This window comes from Pteropus medius, unplaced genomic scaffold (genome assembly GCF_902729225.1).
Source record: "Pteropus medius unplaced genomic scaffold, Ma_sr-lr_union100, whole genome shotgun sequence".
In the NCBI taxonomy this organism is placed as follows: domain Eukaryota; kingdom Metazoa; phylum Chordata; class Mammalia; order Chiroptera; family Pteropodidae; genus Pteropus; species Pteropus medius.
The window spans coordinates 722,804-737,840 of NW_024350324.1; the positions used below are offsets into that span (position 1 = coordinate 722,804).

The following is a 15,037-nucleotide window of genomic DNA, read 5'->3' on the forward strand; positions in this document are numbered from 1 at the left end:
AAAAAAACAAGCCTAAGTTGTTTTATTGTCACGATGTATCCGGGAATTATTTTTAAGCAACTTCGAAAACATCCCCTGCCTCCCGCCCCTGGGGGGAAGGGGTCCCTAGACCAGAGTCCCTTGCTTGGTCCCAGGGGGCTCCATTCTAGAACGGGGGTGGGGGATCCACCTGCCAGACTCCTTCCCACCCCCAGAAAGAGGTCTGTCGTCCTAGAGACGGACAGCGGAGCCCCTCCGCCTTCCTCTCCGGGTCCCCAAGTGGGGGCGGGGGCGGCCACGGGGAGAGGGGGTTCCGATGCCGAGGGAGACCCAACTTCAGAGGCGGAGAAATCCCCGCTTTGTTTGCCAACTAGAGACGAGGTGTGAAACGGATGCCCCTGCGCGCCCCCTCCCCCATGAACTTTTTTTCTTTTTTGGAGGGCGTACGAAACTGACTTTTTTGAGTACGAAACCGCACTTTTTTGTGGGGTAGTTGAAACCGATTTTAAGACAGACTCGGCGGGGGGGGCGCTGAAGCGGGCTTTTACAGGGGAGTTAAAAGGCTTCTGGGGCGTCACAAAGACTTTTGGGGACTCGGAAGGTATTTGGAACCACTGTGAGAGGGGGGGGGCACGGGGCGTCTTCCTTTCGGGGAAGGAGGCGGCCCGGAAATAACACCCCACCCCGGCAGCCGGTGCGAGCTTGGCGCGGCCGGGCTCGCTGGCTGGGGCGCCGCCGCCGCTCTGTTCGAGACCCCGAGACGCCCGCTGCTTCTCCCGCATTAACGCGGGCAGATGTTCTCTCCGCAACCCCCGCCCCCAGCCTACGGCCCCCTCAACCTGGGCCGCCGTCCGCGCGGCCGCACCTTCCCCGCGCAGACAAAAGGACTCTCCCTCCCTCCCGCGCTCCCCCTCCAAACTCCGGCGCCCGGCCGGGCCCCTCCCGGGGGAGGGGGCGCCCCGAGACCCCCGCGCAGCGGTCGGGGACGCCGCCACGAAGTTGGGCTGCCCCTCGGGCGCCCCCCGTGCCCCTGCCCGGGGCTTCGCAAAGTTTCCCGAAGTGCCAGCCCGGCCGGGGAGGGGGCGCGCGCGGGCCTCGCGTGCGCCGACCCCTCCACGTCGCCCGCACCCCCCCCACCCAGCGCGCAAAGTTGGAGAACAATGAGTCCAGGTCGCCGCCGCCCCGCGCTCAGCCCGCACGGGGGTGGGGGGCGCACCGCCGAGCGCCGCCCCCGCCCCAACTTCCCGGCCCCCGCGGCGTGAGGGAGGCCCGGGGCAACTTTGCACAAAGACGCAGGGCCCCCGCTGCCGCGCGGTCCCCCGAGTCCCGGCGCAGTTACCTGCTCAGCGAGGCCCGGCCCGCAGCGCGCGGGGGGCGGTGCATGAACGGCCCCCCCCCGGACAAAGGGGCGTCCGGCGGCCCCGAGGGTCGCGCGTGGGCGGCGCGGCGCGTGGCCCTGGCCCCTCCCTGCGTGCCCGCTCCGCGGCGTGCGTGCGCGGCCGGGGCGCTGGCGGAGGCGGCGTGTGCGGAGCCCGCGGTGCCCGCCGCCGCGTCCGGTGGGCTCGGTCCGGCCCGCTACGCCCGCGGCCGCCGCCGCTGCCTCATCTTCCTGCGGCGGGAGACATGTTCCGCCCCCCGCCCGCCGGCCACGCCCACTCCAGGCCACACCCACGCCCCGCCCCACGCCCCGCCCGGTGCTGCCGTGGATCCCTCCGCGGCCGCTGGCGCGGGCCGCTCCCAGCCCGCGAGTCGGCGTCCCGCGCGTCCGCAGAAGGCGACTGGGGAGCCGCGGCGGAGCTCGGAGCCTGGCAGCGGGGGCGACCCGGAGGTCCGTCGGCAAACGGCGCGGGGAGAGGGCAGGGACTATCTTCCAGCGCGGAGGCACACGTGGCTGGGGTGCACAGCGTCCATGACGCGAGCGGGTAAGGACCGTGAGATGGAAAGATAAGGCAGAGCGACGGTGGCCAATCGGAGGGCAGGAAATCCTGATTGGCGGGGCTGTTGGCCACTCGTGATGAGGCCACGCCTCTCTCACGCCCCCTGCAGTCCAGCGAAGAAAGAGGCGGGACTCTGCCAGCGAGAGGCCGCGAGAAGCGGCGGGGGTGGGCTTTGGAGCTTTATTCTCAGGTTTGCGTGGCCGCCCGCGGGCCTTCTTGTGTTTGGTCGTGTCTGCGTTCCTAGGGCTGGCCCCAGTGCTTAGTGTCGCGAGCGGACATCCCAGGCCTAGAGCGAACGAATCAGACCCATTTTACAGTCTGGGAAACTGAGGCAAGCTCTGTTTAACTGCCACAGAGCCCCGCGTGGAACCCGCGCTGTGCCTCCGACTCTCTGGGTCTCAGTTTCCCTATCCGTAACATGGACTTTGGACCTCGGTTTGGACAGGTTCTCAGCGATGTCTCCATCAGAGATGTCTCCACTTAGATACAAAGTTATGCCCTCACAGACGGGGCTCCTCAGCTTTAGAAAACCACGGGCCCTCTAGAAAGGGAATGATCATTATTATCAGTTCAGTAACGCACTTTCATGGCTCCCTGTGTCCCCAGAGAGAAAGCCACACTGCTTTTCAGGATTGGGAAGAGGCGACCGTCCCCTGGCCCATGAGGTCCCGGCCACAAGGGCCTCCTTGCTGTTCTGGAACCCGCCAGGCTCATTCTCACCTCTGCACGTTTGTCCTAACCCCTGCCTGCGAGGTGCTTCCACCCCCACTTAGGGTTCCCAAAGCCCCACAGTACAGGGAACTGGGCTGTAAGGAAGGAAGAAGACTGCGGGGTCCGCGTGGGGAGGTGGGAGTGGAGAAGACCCCAAGGAGAGGCAGGGGCTCTTAATACAGTCACGAGCCCCTCCTGCTGCACTTGTAGGGGGCTGGTCCTCACCCTGACCCCTTGCTGGGCCCAGGCCTGGGGAGGGGGTGTGCAGCGCCTGGCCTGGGTTGGCGTTCCTCATCCCTCCCCACCTCATTGTGACCTTGGGCAAATTCTTGCTGCACTCTGGGCCTCAGTTTACCCATCAGGAAAATGGGAGGCCACAACTTTGGCCTGCACCCCTCGGCCTGTCCCCACTAATGGACCCTGGAGTCTGGAGTGACGGCCCCCTCGGCCCCTAGCCCTTCCTGGTGGCCCAGCCCTGACCCCACAGGTCTGCAACCTGCTCTGGCTTCCCACCAGCTTGGGGGGTTTCCTGGAGGACCATGCTGGGGCCCAGGCCTCTTGGGGTCCCCAGCTTCACTCAGAGTGGGCCAGCCCCTCTCCCCCAACGTCGAGTATAGACCATGGACTTGAGCTGGTGTTGCTGGGATGGCCTGGACACACTCCATGAAGTGGGGGAACGGCCCATCCAGGGACCGTGCAATTACTGGACACCGACTGTGTGCCGGGCTTGATGCTGGGTGTGGGTCCATCTGCGGTGCTTGTGGCCCGTCCAGTCCCCGCCCTCCACAGCAAGCTGGCCCATCAGAGCTCTCCCTGTTGTCCCAAACGTGGCACTTCCTATCTACACACCTGGCTGTCAGGTCCTCAACCTGGGTGATTAAACCCGTTGTCCAGAGGAGGAAACTGAGGCCCAGTCCACCCCGGGGCTCACACCTGCCAGGAGGCCCTCCCAGCACCACAGGCCACCATTGTCGTCCCTGGGGAGGCCTGGTGTGGGGCTGAGTCATGGGGCGGAGCAGCCCGTAGGGGCCCCTGTTGGGCTGCCCCCTCTGCCCAGCCCCAAGGCCCAGGCGCACCCTACAGGGCCCGGGCACAGGGACAGGCAGCCAGCGGCTGGTGCCAGGGGCCCTCCAGGGCGGCCCACAGCCCGCCCGCCCCCGCCCGCCTGACTGCGGCCTTTGTTCTCCTCTGGGCGCCCCGGGCTGGGCAGGCAGGAGCGGGGAACCTGCCTCCCTTACCTGCTGCCTCCTCCCTCCACCCCAGCCACACCTACTGTGCATGCCCCAGGCTGGGGACCCTGTGGTGAGGGAGGTAACCTCCTTTCTGGTTGGAAAAACTAATGCCAGGGACAGATTGGCACCCCTGAGTGTGGGGGGCGGGGGTAGCAGGGACCGAGCATGGCACGCAGGTGGAAGCTCCCAGAGACTGGCAGGGTAGGCGGGCGGGCCACTGTTATCCACAGGGAGCGTGTCCATGGACTTGGGACTTCGGGCTACCCTCCCGACATCCATTTTCATTGGTCTCTGAAGTGGGTACCTTCTCCTGGGGTGTTTACAGATGCTCCCCCCGCCACTCCTTCACCCCACCCAGCTCCTCCCTGCGACTTAGAAGCTGCGGCGGGCGCTTATCACTCCAGCCAGACCCTGGCTCACGTCACCTCACTGCCCCAGTGCCCAGTGTGTGCTCCCATAGGGGTGCCGGCCGCCTCCGCAGTTGGGGGCTTCGTGGTCCCTTTGACCCCCATCCCCGTGGAGGGGCCTCACCCTGACACGTCCACACTCATCGTGACCCAGCCTGGCCAGCGGCCTGGGTCGGTGCCCATTCATTCATTCGTTCATTCATTCATTCTCCCTGGGAAGGAGGGAGGTTCCTCCAGGGCCTGCTGGTTGGGCCTGGGGTCGGGGTTTCCCTGGAGGCCTTAGTCTCCTCCAGAACGAGGGAGGGGATGCTGGCTGTGGTGGGTGCTGACTGTGACCGTGAGGGAAGGGGACCCCTACCCCTCCGCTTGAGACTTGTCTTGGGGAGCAGGTGGGCCATGAGAGCTGGCGGGGTGCTCTGACGGTGACTGGAGCCCCAGCCTCGTGCCTCCTGTCATCAGGGTGTCAGACAGAAGTGCAGAGGGTGTCCATGCATGTCCCCCGACCGCCCAGGGATGGGTCCCCGGCCCGGAGACATGGGGTGTGACCGGGAGGAGGCATGCGGGGAGCCCTTGGGCAGGGGAACCACAGGGGCAAAGCCCAGGGGTGGGCCGCACAGGGTGGACTCAAGGAAGCCTGGGGTCCCCCAGGAATGAAAAGCAGGGCAGCCGAGGGCGGAGGGCGGGGCCTCACACGCCGCAGGGAGGGTTCTGGTCTTAAAGGAGAAGGCACTGGGCGCCACGCGGGGACTGGGGCGGGAGAGGGGCAAGGTCCCAGTGGCTGCGCGTGGGCATGGCCTGGTGATGGGGGGGAGGGGCGGCTGGCCGAGGGGGCGATGAGCCAGGTGGATCGGGAGGGGCTTGAGGGGAGCGAAGGCTCGCCTGCTCCTGGGATAGGGACAAGGACACAGCCCCCATCAGTGTCATCACCGTCGAGGGTGGGGCTGGGGACCCGCGTGCGTTAACAGTGACTCCCTTCTCTGGCCAGGCTCGTCTTGTGGCCACTGACAAACGAGGTGAAAGGGGCTGGCCACGGGGGGCCGTGTGCCGGGAAGAGGTGAGTGAAGGAAGGAATGAACCCCGAGCCCAGGCCATGCCCCTCACCTGGGCAGAGTTGGCCACCGGGGCCCCTGCCAGCTCCCCCTGTCTCCCCAGGGCTCACCGCCCCCCACCGGCCGAGGCTGGCCCTGCCCGCTCCTGGCCTGCCGCCCACAGCTCCTGACTCAGGGGCGCCCAGGGCTTGTCCCGCTGCATTCCGGGGCAGCCTGTGCAAACAAGGGGCGCTTCCCCACCTGCCCCTGTGGGCACTGTTCGCCCCAGTTCCCTGGGGGGCAGGAAGGGCAGGCGACAGGGAGCCGGGCCGGATTGCCATTGCCCACGCAGCCACCCATGGGGCAGCCTCGCTGACCCCTGCTCACGCCAGATTGGAACGGGGGACGTGCCTGTCTACTCCAGGTGCACTGGGAGTGACCCCGTTCTCCTGAGGCTTCCCCAGACCCCCCCCGAGCTCCACCCAGGAGGAAGAGGGGATCCCCCCACAGTTCAGATGGGGAAATCGAGCCCAGAGGCCGCCGGGCTCCCACATGGGGTTCACCCGGCCTCCCAGGAGTGGGGGAAGGGTGGCCTGGGGTAAGGAGTGTGGGTCTGCCCAGCGTCCTGGGGAAGAGCCAGGAGGGCGACGCCGTCTCCCTCACCCCAGGGTGTGTGACTCAGGTGTCATGTCCGGGACGGGGATCCCGGAGAGGGCAGAGGCCGGAGGTGGCACCCGGCCGTGCCCACACATGCCAAGCACCATACAGAGCCCCGGGCAGTTAGTGGCCCTGGCCCCAGTCTTGGCCACCCTGTCTGCAGCCTGCACCCACCTTGGCCTCCCCCCTACCCCAGTTCAGTGCTCCTCCCCGGCCCCCCAGGTTTCCCTCCTTGTCCCCCAAACACCTGTGGCTTCCCGGGCCAGTGCTCCGCTCCCGGCCACCCTCCTTCTGGCCATGCCTGGCTATCTCTGCCTCATCCTGGGGCCCTCGGCTTGGGTACTTCCTCCTCCAGGGACCCTCCTGGTTTGCAGGGACCTGAGAGGTGGGCGTCTAGGGGAGGAAATGGCGCATGAATCCTGTCCCCAACCAACCTGGGTTCAAATCCCAGCTCCGCCCCGTCCTGGCTGTGCGACCCCAGGCAGGGGCTGCCTCCTCAGGGCCTCGGTTTCCCTTCTGGAAACCGGGGCTGGGCCCCGAGAGCTGCCCACGTGCGCTGCTTGAATGTCGCCGAAACTCACCCCGGCCCCGTGAGGCAGTGACCGTTATGGTGACCATTTGGCAGATGGGGAAACTGAGGCACAGAGTGGTGCAGCCACTTAACCAAAGCCACACCGCTGGGCAGTGGCCTCAGGGGGGAGCTCTAGTCCCCGGACCACCTGGATGGGTGGTCCCTGGGTAGGTGTTTATGCCTTTTACAGGAGGGACATGTCGACGAGGTCACCTGGGCGCTGGCTTTGTGCCTGGCACTGTGACACAGCTTTTACGACACGGTTTTTGTGGATCTCCTGAGATTTTTCGCACCAGCGAGTAAGGGGCCGCGGCTGGCACCGTTTCCAGAAGAGCAAACGGAGGCCCACAGAGGCCGAACCAACCCCACGCGCTCCCTCCTGTCGGGGGCTTGATTTGGAGAGAAAATAAGTGGCATAAATAGGTCACCGAGAGGCCTGGGGCAGGACTGGCCCCCACAGGTCCTCGTGTGTACGGCGGCTTTGGAATGGCCGCTGGGGAGAGTGTGTGAAGCAGGATCTGGGAGTGGGAGGTGCCTGAACTTGGCCGAGCATCCTGTGCCACTGGAATCGGAAGGGTCTCTGAAAGGCTGGCCTTGCCCCGCCCCCCCCAACCCGCTTGCTCGCCCGCTTTGGGAACGAAAGAGACACAAAGCCCAGAGCTACAGAAAGAGGAAAATCTTCGAATTTAACCACATAGAAGCAAAACATTTCTGAATTATATAACAGACCCACAGATGAGGTGTGACATCTGGGGAGAAAATATTTGTTACGTCGTAACGGAAGGATTTGTATCCTCCCTATACAAAGAGTCCCTAAAAATCAATAAGAGAAACCATCACACAGAAATGAACAATTGGTTCACGCAAGAAGAAATACAAACGGCCACTGGAAAGACAGAAAACGAAGCTTAGTCCCTCGTGGTGAAATAAATGCAAATAGACTCGCGAACGAGAAACCACCTTTTGTCCTTAGAGTTGGCAAAACAGTAAAAAGATCGGTCACCTCTCGCGACGGTGAAGGTGGGAGTGGAGACCGCTGGGGGGTGCTTGTGACGATCAGGAAACGCTGCGTCCCTTTGAACGCCCGTCCAGTTCCGGGGCTCACACACGTGAGTCTGACCCAAGTGGCAGCCGGAGCCGGCCTGGCGTTCCAACGCGGTTTATGGCGGCAGATGCTGGCGACAGCCGCGTCGGGCGGAAGGGGGCGCCTGAGCGGCCCTGGCCGGCGCGGACCCCGGGGGCCCCGCCTCAGAGCGGAGGGGTGGGCACGGAGCGCTGAGCAAGGCCGTGCGGGACGGTGCAGGCTGGAGCCCCACGTGCCGTTGGGGACCGCATGTGTGTGTGTGTTTTTTTTTTTTTGTAGAGGAAGAGGCTCCTTGAAAAAGGTGCATGAGGAAGTGCCCGAGGCTTCGGCGGTTACTCTGGGGAGGACTTTCAGTTCTTTCTTTATATTTATAATTAAGAGGCGGGATTAGCGTCCTGTGTGTATGTGTGTGTGTGGGGGGTGCTATTTTTTTAAATTAAAAGAAAGTTTAGGTTTTCAACTCCATGCTGAAGCCATGTGACGCTTCAGGGCTACGTGATGGCGGGGTGGCTTTCCACTGGGGGGGTCCCCAACATGCTCGCCCGGGGTTCCCAGGACGGGGCAGGCTTCCAGCTGCCCTGGGGTCTTCTGGGGGAACCCCCCCCCGGGTAACGGGGAGGCCCCCCACTGCGGAGTCCCGTGTGGTCACGCCCCCACTCAGGGCCGAGTCCTCATCAGTTAAAGGGGACCTGTGACAACACCCACCGGGGTCAAGGCCAGGTCGCCCGGTCCAGGCAGGTGCTGAGGGTGGAAGGAGGGGCAGCCCCTTCCCAGAGGGCAGGGACGCCCCGCACACAGCCGGAAGGAACTGGGTGAGGGAGCCTGCCCTGTGAAGGTGGCTGGCCTCAGTTTCCCCATTTGTGTCGAGGCCCCGCCTCCAAGCCCTCTAAGTCCCCCAGCTCTGCTTTCTTGGCCCCTTTACTGCCTCTTGGCTCCCTCCACCCCCAGTGGGCGCCGCGGCAGGGCAGAGCCCTGGGTCCCAGGCCAGCGTGTGACCTCTCCGTTCCCCGCCCCCACCATGAGGCTGCAGAACAGGTACAGGGAAGAACAAGACATTCACCCACCAGCTCCTGCTGCTTCCCGGCCCACGGCTCGGCTCCGTGGGCGATCCTGGGGCCGAGGGAGGCCCCGGAGCTGGCCAGACACCTTGAGTCAGGCCTGGGGTCCGGGCAGGCCCAGAGGGAAAGATGGAAGCCGGGCAGAGGGGGCAATTGGAGGCACGAAGCACACCCATGTGCTCTCCAGCCTGGCCTCACCCCGGCCACACTGGCTCCTCCTCACTGCTCCTCGGACACCTGTCCCACCGTGACCCCAGGGCCAGTCCCTCTGCCAGCAACACCCGCCCACCCTCATTCTCCCGCCCGTCAGGCTGGTTTGTCACCTTCCGCCTCGCACCCATCAGTGCCCACAACCAGTGGACCTGCTCCTTCAGCGGCCCCGCTCCAGTCCCACGAGGACACTCTCTGGGCTGGCCCACCCGCCCCCGAGTTCCCGGTGCCCAGCCCAGGCCCGGTGCGCAGGGGACACGTAACGGCCGGAGGAAGCGGATGGGACTGCAGTCCCATTTCGCAGGTGAGGCTCCGAGGTGAGGCCCGTCCTATGCTCGTGCGCCCAGAAGCCCAGCCCGGGCAGAGGCGTGTCCTCCAGCCCAGGGAGTGGAGAAGCCCCATGCAGCTGGCGGGGCCACCAAGCGAGCCTGGAGGCCCGTGTGTGACAGCAGCAGCTGGGGCTCCTCGCAGACCCAGCCCCCACCCCGAGTGCGGGAGGGAGGAGGAGCGGGCAGGGAGGGAGGGAGGCAGCAGCTGGCAGCTGGCCCTGGGCCAGCTCGGAGCCTCTGTCTGCCGGGAGGGCAGTGCTGGGGCTGGCTCTGTCTCTCTGTCCTCATCCCTCTCCATCTCCCTCCGTCCGTCTGTGTCCCTCTCCGTCATCCTCTGTCTCTATCTCCCCTCCTCAAACTTCGCCTCCGCTGGGGCTGGGGCCTGGGCCCATTCTGTGATATTAAAATCCCACTCGCCTTCACCTGCCCGCCAGGACGGGCCCTGCCTCGGACCCCCTGCCCCGTGGACTCTGTCCCTCTCCAGACGGGGAGCCTGGGAGATGCCTCTGACGGGCTGGGGGACCCCAAGCACGTCCTATCGCCTCGAGAGCCTGTTTCTAGTCTGTGGAGTGCTGCGGTGTCCCTCGGGGCCTGGCCCTGCTGGGCGTGGCATAGGCACCAGCGGGCCCTCAGGCTGGCCCACCACGCCCGCCCTGTGGCTCTGGGGCTGGGCACTGGGCCCACTCTGTGACATGAGAATCCTCAGCCAAGTTCTGGGGCCCCACCCCAGGTCCCACAGCAAGCCAGCCTGGCTGAACCTTGCCACTGCTCCCCGACTCAGGCCCCTGAGGCCAGGCCTTTAGGGGGGTGTTGCGAGCAGTGAGGAGGGCACTGTGGGGACCCCGAGCTGGGCACCCCTCCCAGAACCCTCACCCCCATATCCATATCCCCCAACCCCTGCCGGAACGTCAATCCACCGAAGCACTCTGACAGTAGAATCCAGCACTGCAGAAAAATCCTCGGGGGGGCTGCAGCTTAATCTCCCCTGATTTGCATTTTTGCATATTAATGATAGCAGAGCTGTTAATTTTGCTGCATTATTTTAAAGGCACAGAAACTCCGAGCTTTCGAGGGGGTGAGGACAGGGCCTTTCTCGCAGGGTCTGGGGGTATAGGATCCCTCGGGTCACAGGGCGCCCCTCGGGTCACAGGGCACCCCACCCCCAGGGGACAACAGTGTTTTTGCTTTTGCAATTGAGGCATCGACCAGGGATCTGGGATTCTGGAATTTTCTACAAGTGGTTCCATTCTTGAGCATCCCATACTGATAAAGTTGAGAATTTAGGATCAGAATCTGTCCTCAAACCTTCAGCTTTGTCACAGACTCCAAACGGTGCAATCAACACCGCCTCCTGCGTCCTGGCCGGAACCCGGGCCGCTCCAACCCCTTCCCGCCCCCACGCCTGGCGCCCACCCCACGTGCTCGTCCTTTTCCTGAAAGGTCACCTCTCCCTAGAGGCTCTCAATGCCACTCCGCACCACGCATGTGTCCAGTCCTCTCCCCTCCACGTCCTCATCGCGAAGCTGGCAAATGGGGACAGAGCGGCGAGGCCAGGGCTCTGCATCACGCAGGCCTCTCCCAGAGCCCTCCCCTCCCAACGACCCGAGGTGCGCACCTGGGCGCGTGCTGCCACCTGGTGGCGCTCCGGAGAGAGGCCGCGGGTCTTCTTGGAGGCTCCGCACCAGGGAGCACACCCTGCGCAAGGGGACCCCCAGGAAGCCCCCGGGCGGGGGGATATAGAGCCAGCCAGACTCCCCCGGACCTCAGCGCGCAGGCGCCAACGGGCGGGATGTAGGGGCCTGGATGGTGAGGAAAGAAGTGGGGGCCCCATCCGGCTGCCCCATCTTGACCCTGTGTTGACCCCTGTGGACCCTCCTGTCCCCTTCTCACCCTAATGTAACCACTTGACGCCCACACTGACCCCGGGCCTGACCTGGTCGGAGACGGGTCTGCCCAGACCCGGACTTTCCATTGCGCTCGCGGGGACGAACGTGCAGCGCAGTCCGCACCGCGGCCGACGTCCACCAGAGGGCGCTCGGCGCCCAGAAATGCGGGGGCGCTCGCCTCGCGCCGTTCCGATCTGCGCACGCGCGTGCCCGTGCTCCGCGTGAGTGCCTGAGCGCGCGCGTGTGCTCCGGCCGGCTTGGGCGTGTACGCGGCGCATCTGGGCTCGGGCACGTGCGCACGCAAGTCCACGTGTACCACAATGTGCTGGTGCATGTACGTAGCTCAGTCTTGCGTTCGCCAGGGCTCACGCACTCAGGCTTACCGACACACACACGTGAGCTCACGTGCACCCGGGCGGCCTCCTGCATGCTCTGCGCTCTTGTGTACTCCAGCATGTTCGTGCGCGCATGTGTTTACGTTTACATGTGTTCTGGCATGTTTCTGGGTGGTGCACACATGCTGCAACAGACATTGGCTTGGGTACAGGGTGCTCAGGTGTGTTTACACGTGTACCCGTCCCTGGTATGTTCGTACATATTTGTGTGTTTGAACGCGTGGGGCGTGTTTGTTCACACATGTGCACATGCGCCAGGCCCGCCCACGCATCCACGTCTCCTTGGGCTTTGATCTGGTCACGTGCCCTCCGTCAGGCATGGTTACACGTGCACGGTCTCCCGTGTGGGCCTGTGTATTCACATATGCACATGTCCCAGCAAACGTGTCCTCCTGCTCTGGCGTGTTTGTGCATGTCCACACATGTACCCGTTCAGGCTCAGTGTCACCTCTGGGCAGTGCTGTACCCCTGTGATCCTCTCCCCGACCCCGTTTCCTTCGTTCCCCCAGTCTGGATCTGGACTGCTGCCTGGCCCCCCATGAAGACCTGCGCTCTGGGAAGTGTCCCTCCATGTCTGACGCCCAGTGGCACCCAGTACACAGCACAGCTCAGAGGTCCCGCTGGCAGAAGGATGAGCCCAGTGGCCCCCGCGATCGTGGGGACCCAGGCCTGGCCCCGACAATGCAGCCACAGCCAGCCAGCCCCAGAGCTTCCTGCCAGCCCCGCCGGGACCCTCCCTGTTCCCCTCACCCACTACCCCTGCCTCTCCACTCCCAGGGCCAGGGGACATGTCGCTGTTCCCCCCACCCCGCAAACTCCTCTTCGTCCTACAGGGCAGGGCCCTCTTCTGGACACCTTCCCTGGTCTTCTGGGCATGAGCAGACGAGAGGCCACCAGTCCTGCCAGGTGGCCTCGGGTGGCCCGGGCCCACTCTGCAGTCAGGAGCCTGTCATCAGTGGTTCCTCAAAGGTGGGCCTCTGGGGATGGGTGAATGCTTGTTCCCGGGTGCCACTCATGCTGTTTGTGTCGCTGACCAGCTCCCCAGGAGACTCTGATGTGACTACCCCTCTGTCCTTCCTTCCGACCCTGTCTCCCCTCCTTCCCGCCCTCTCTCTCCTTCCACTCAGACCCTCTGTCACCCCCTGGCTCTGGCCACTCCCTCCGCCCCCCCCTCGCGGTCCCCATGGGCCATCTCCTGGCAACGGTGGCCATGGGGTCAGCTACTGAATCGACCTCCTCTCACCCCTGCAGCCCCGACCCCTGGCCCCGGAAGGTGACAAGGAAGTGGGGTCAGGCCTGGGTGTCTGGGCTAGGGGAAACACCATGGGGTTAGGACCGGGGTCCCCCGGCCACAGCAGCGTGGTGAGACTCGGAGAGGGTGAGAGGGTCTCTGGGGGTGAGGTGAGCAGGGTCAGAGGTCAAGTGAGCCCCAGGCACATACAGGCCGTATGACCCTCCTGGACCTCAGTCGCTGTGTGTGAGGCACAGTTCCCCACCCTCCAGGAGGAAGGCTGAGTCCTCGTCCCCAACTGACAGCAGATGACAAGGCCACCCGGCCAGGCACCGGTCAGGGCTGCGGCCACAGCACATCGGACGCCAAGTCCGCCGTCTAGGCCTGAGCTGGGCGCCACCCCGGCTCCTTCTCCTTTGGAGGTTTTCCCAACGCTCTCTCCCTGGTTGGTGGCCTGGTGGGGACAGCTCAGCATGGCAGCCTGAGGGGTGGGGGCTGCAGGCCACCTTTCCCACCCAGGTCCGTGAGCCGGGCCTGCAAGCACATGGATCGCCAAGCGGGTTTGTATAGATAGATCCCAGGACAGGTAGCCTGGGCCCGGGACGGGATGCACAGGGACCTCGGGGCCTGAGTGGGGTCTCTAGGGGTGGAGGGGAGGGCACAGCAGGGTACAGAAGGCCCCTGGGCTGCCCTCTCCCCTTTCCCAGCCTCAGTTTCCCCAACGGGGGCGGATGAAGATGTGGAGAAGCCTCCTGCGGCCCCTTTCGCAGACAGGACCTGCAGTTCAGAGAGGTCACGCCGCGGAGCGGGGGCAGCGCCCCGGCTGTGCTGATGCGGGGCGCCTGGCTTTCCTCAGCATTGAGCTGGGGTCCGGTCCCGACTCGGGAGGGCCCCCCTCCCGCCGGCCCGGGCTGGGCTGCCGGCCCTTTAAGAGCCTCGTTCGGGCGCCGCCTGGGGGTTATCGATCGCAGCCTTGGAAACGCGATTAGATTACCGGGCTGGGAACGGCCGCCTGGCGGGGGCCGCGGGGGAAGCGCGCGGCTTCTTGTAAACGGCTCCCCAAGGGCGCGGGGCCGGGGTCGCGGGGGGCTCGCTCCTGGGGGATCCCCCGGTGCCGCCGGCCCGGTGCTCCCGGGAGAGGGGGTGCATCCCCGCCCTGCCCCCCATTGTGTGAATTCGGAATCGGAGACGCGGAGAGGGGCGACGTGCAGCCAGGAAGATGCGTTTGTCCCGCCGCATCTAGGGAGCGCCTCGCGGGCGCGCGCCTGGGCGGGGCGCAGTCACCCCGAGGCCGCTGCGCAGAGAAACATAATCAAGTATTATTATCGTTCTTATTACAAACAACGAAGGCCTGCGGCTCGCGCCTGGCCCAGCTGTCCCGCGAGGCCTCCAGGGGGCTGTCTCTAGCCACCCCCGCACCTGGGCAGGGGCGGCTATGTCACGTTACACAGATGGGGAAACTGAGGCCCAGCTCGGGCGAGCCAGAGGGGCTGAGCCAGAACGCGCAGACTCCCCGCTTATTCCTGGGGAGCCTTCCTGGTGGAGTCACTAGAGAAGGGAAGGGAAGGAACTGGTTTTGGGGAGGCCCAGCCCTCCCACCGACCTACCCCCGTTCTGCACGCGCAAAGGCCTCTGGGGGGTGCTTGGTAAGAGGGGGCAGGGCTGAAGGCAGATCTAGCCCCGAGGGGTGGGCTGCAGAGGTGGTGAGTGGGAAGAAAGGATGGGCCACCGGAGGTTGGGGGGCTCGGGGTGCCCCTTCTACCCCCAATTTCTGAAGCATTGGGAAAGCTGCACTTATCCAGGCCTGGCCCCCCGCGCTTGGATGCGGGGGCGCACAGGACCAGCTCGCCTCCCGCTCGGCACAGACGGCCACCACCACGCACGCGCCGACAGTCGCTTGAGAACCTGGTGTGTGCACAGCCCCGGACCCCGCCTGCCCTCGCCAGAGCACACGTGGGGATGCACCGCAGCAGCTGATTCGGGTGGCCACCCACACTCACCCCAGATGCATTCTCAGATGCCCTGTTCCAGATGCTCCCACAGTGAGCGTTTGTCGATTGACTAAACAATAGTACTTAGCAATAATGGTGGTAGCAGTAAATTAAATCGCAGCGGCTCAGACTGGACTTCCACTCTCAATCACCCTCCCAGCCTGGTCGTCCCGCAAACGCCCCATTGTTCAGTCATTCCCAACATTTATGGAGTGCCAGCTGTATGCCTCGGCTACCTCCTTCACCCCCTTGACAGCCCTGTGAGGCAGGAGGTAGGACTGACCTGGTCTGCAAAGGGAGAAACTGAGGCTCGGGATCGTTTGGGGCCTTG

General features: G+C 64.9%; 1 protein-coding gene and 1 long non-coding RNA gene across 11 annotated transcripts in view; one reads left to right on the forward strand and one right to left on the reverse strand.

Annotated features, from left to right (window-relative positions):
• Positions 1–1,588, reverse strand: part of TCF3 (transcription factor 3) — a 33,835-nt gene extending 32,247 nt beyond the window's left edge. For 2 of the 10 annotated variants that reach the window (XM_039839110.1, XM_039839112.1), the window contains exon 1: positions 1,319–1,586. The gene's annotated coding sequence lies outside the window, so the exon portion shown is untranslated. Of the gene's footprint in view, positions 1–1,318 lie in introns of all 10 variants that reach the window. The other 8 variants (XM_039839105.1, XM_039839103.1, XM_039839109.1 and 5 more) reach the window with 6 other exon arrangements.
• A 49-nt stretch (positions 1,589–1,637) lies between these two features.
• On the forward strand, positions 1,638–7,478 carry LOC120583713 (uncharacterized). The gene is made up of 2 exons (XR_005647853.1): positions 1,638–5,320; positions 6,713–7,478. It is a non-coding gene; the product is annotated as an uncharacterized LOC120583713 (long non-coding RNA).
• Positions 7,479–15,037: the final 7,559 nt, after the last annotated feature.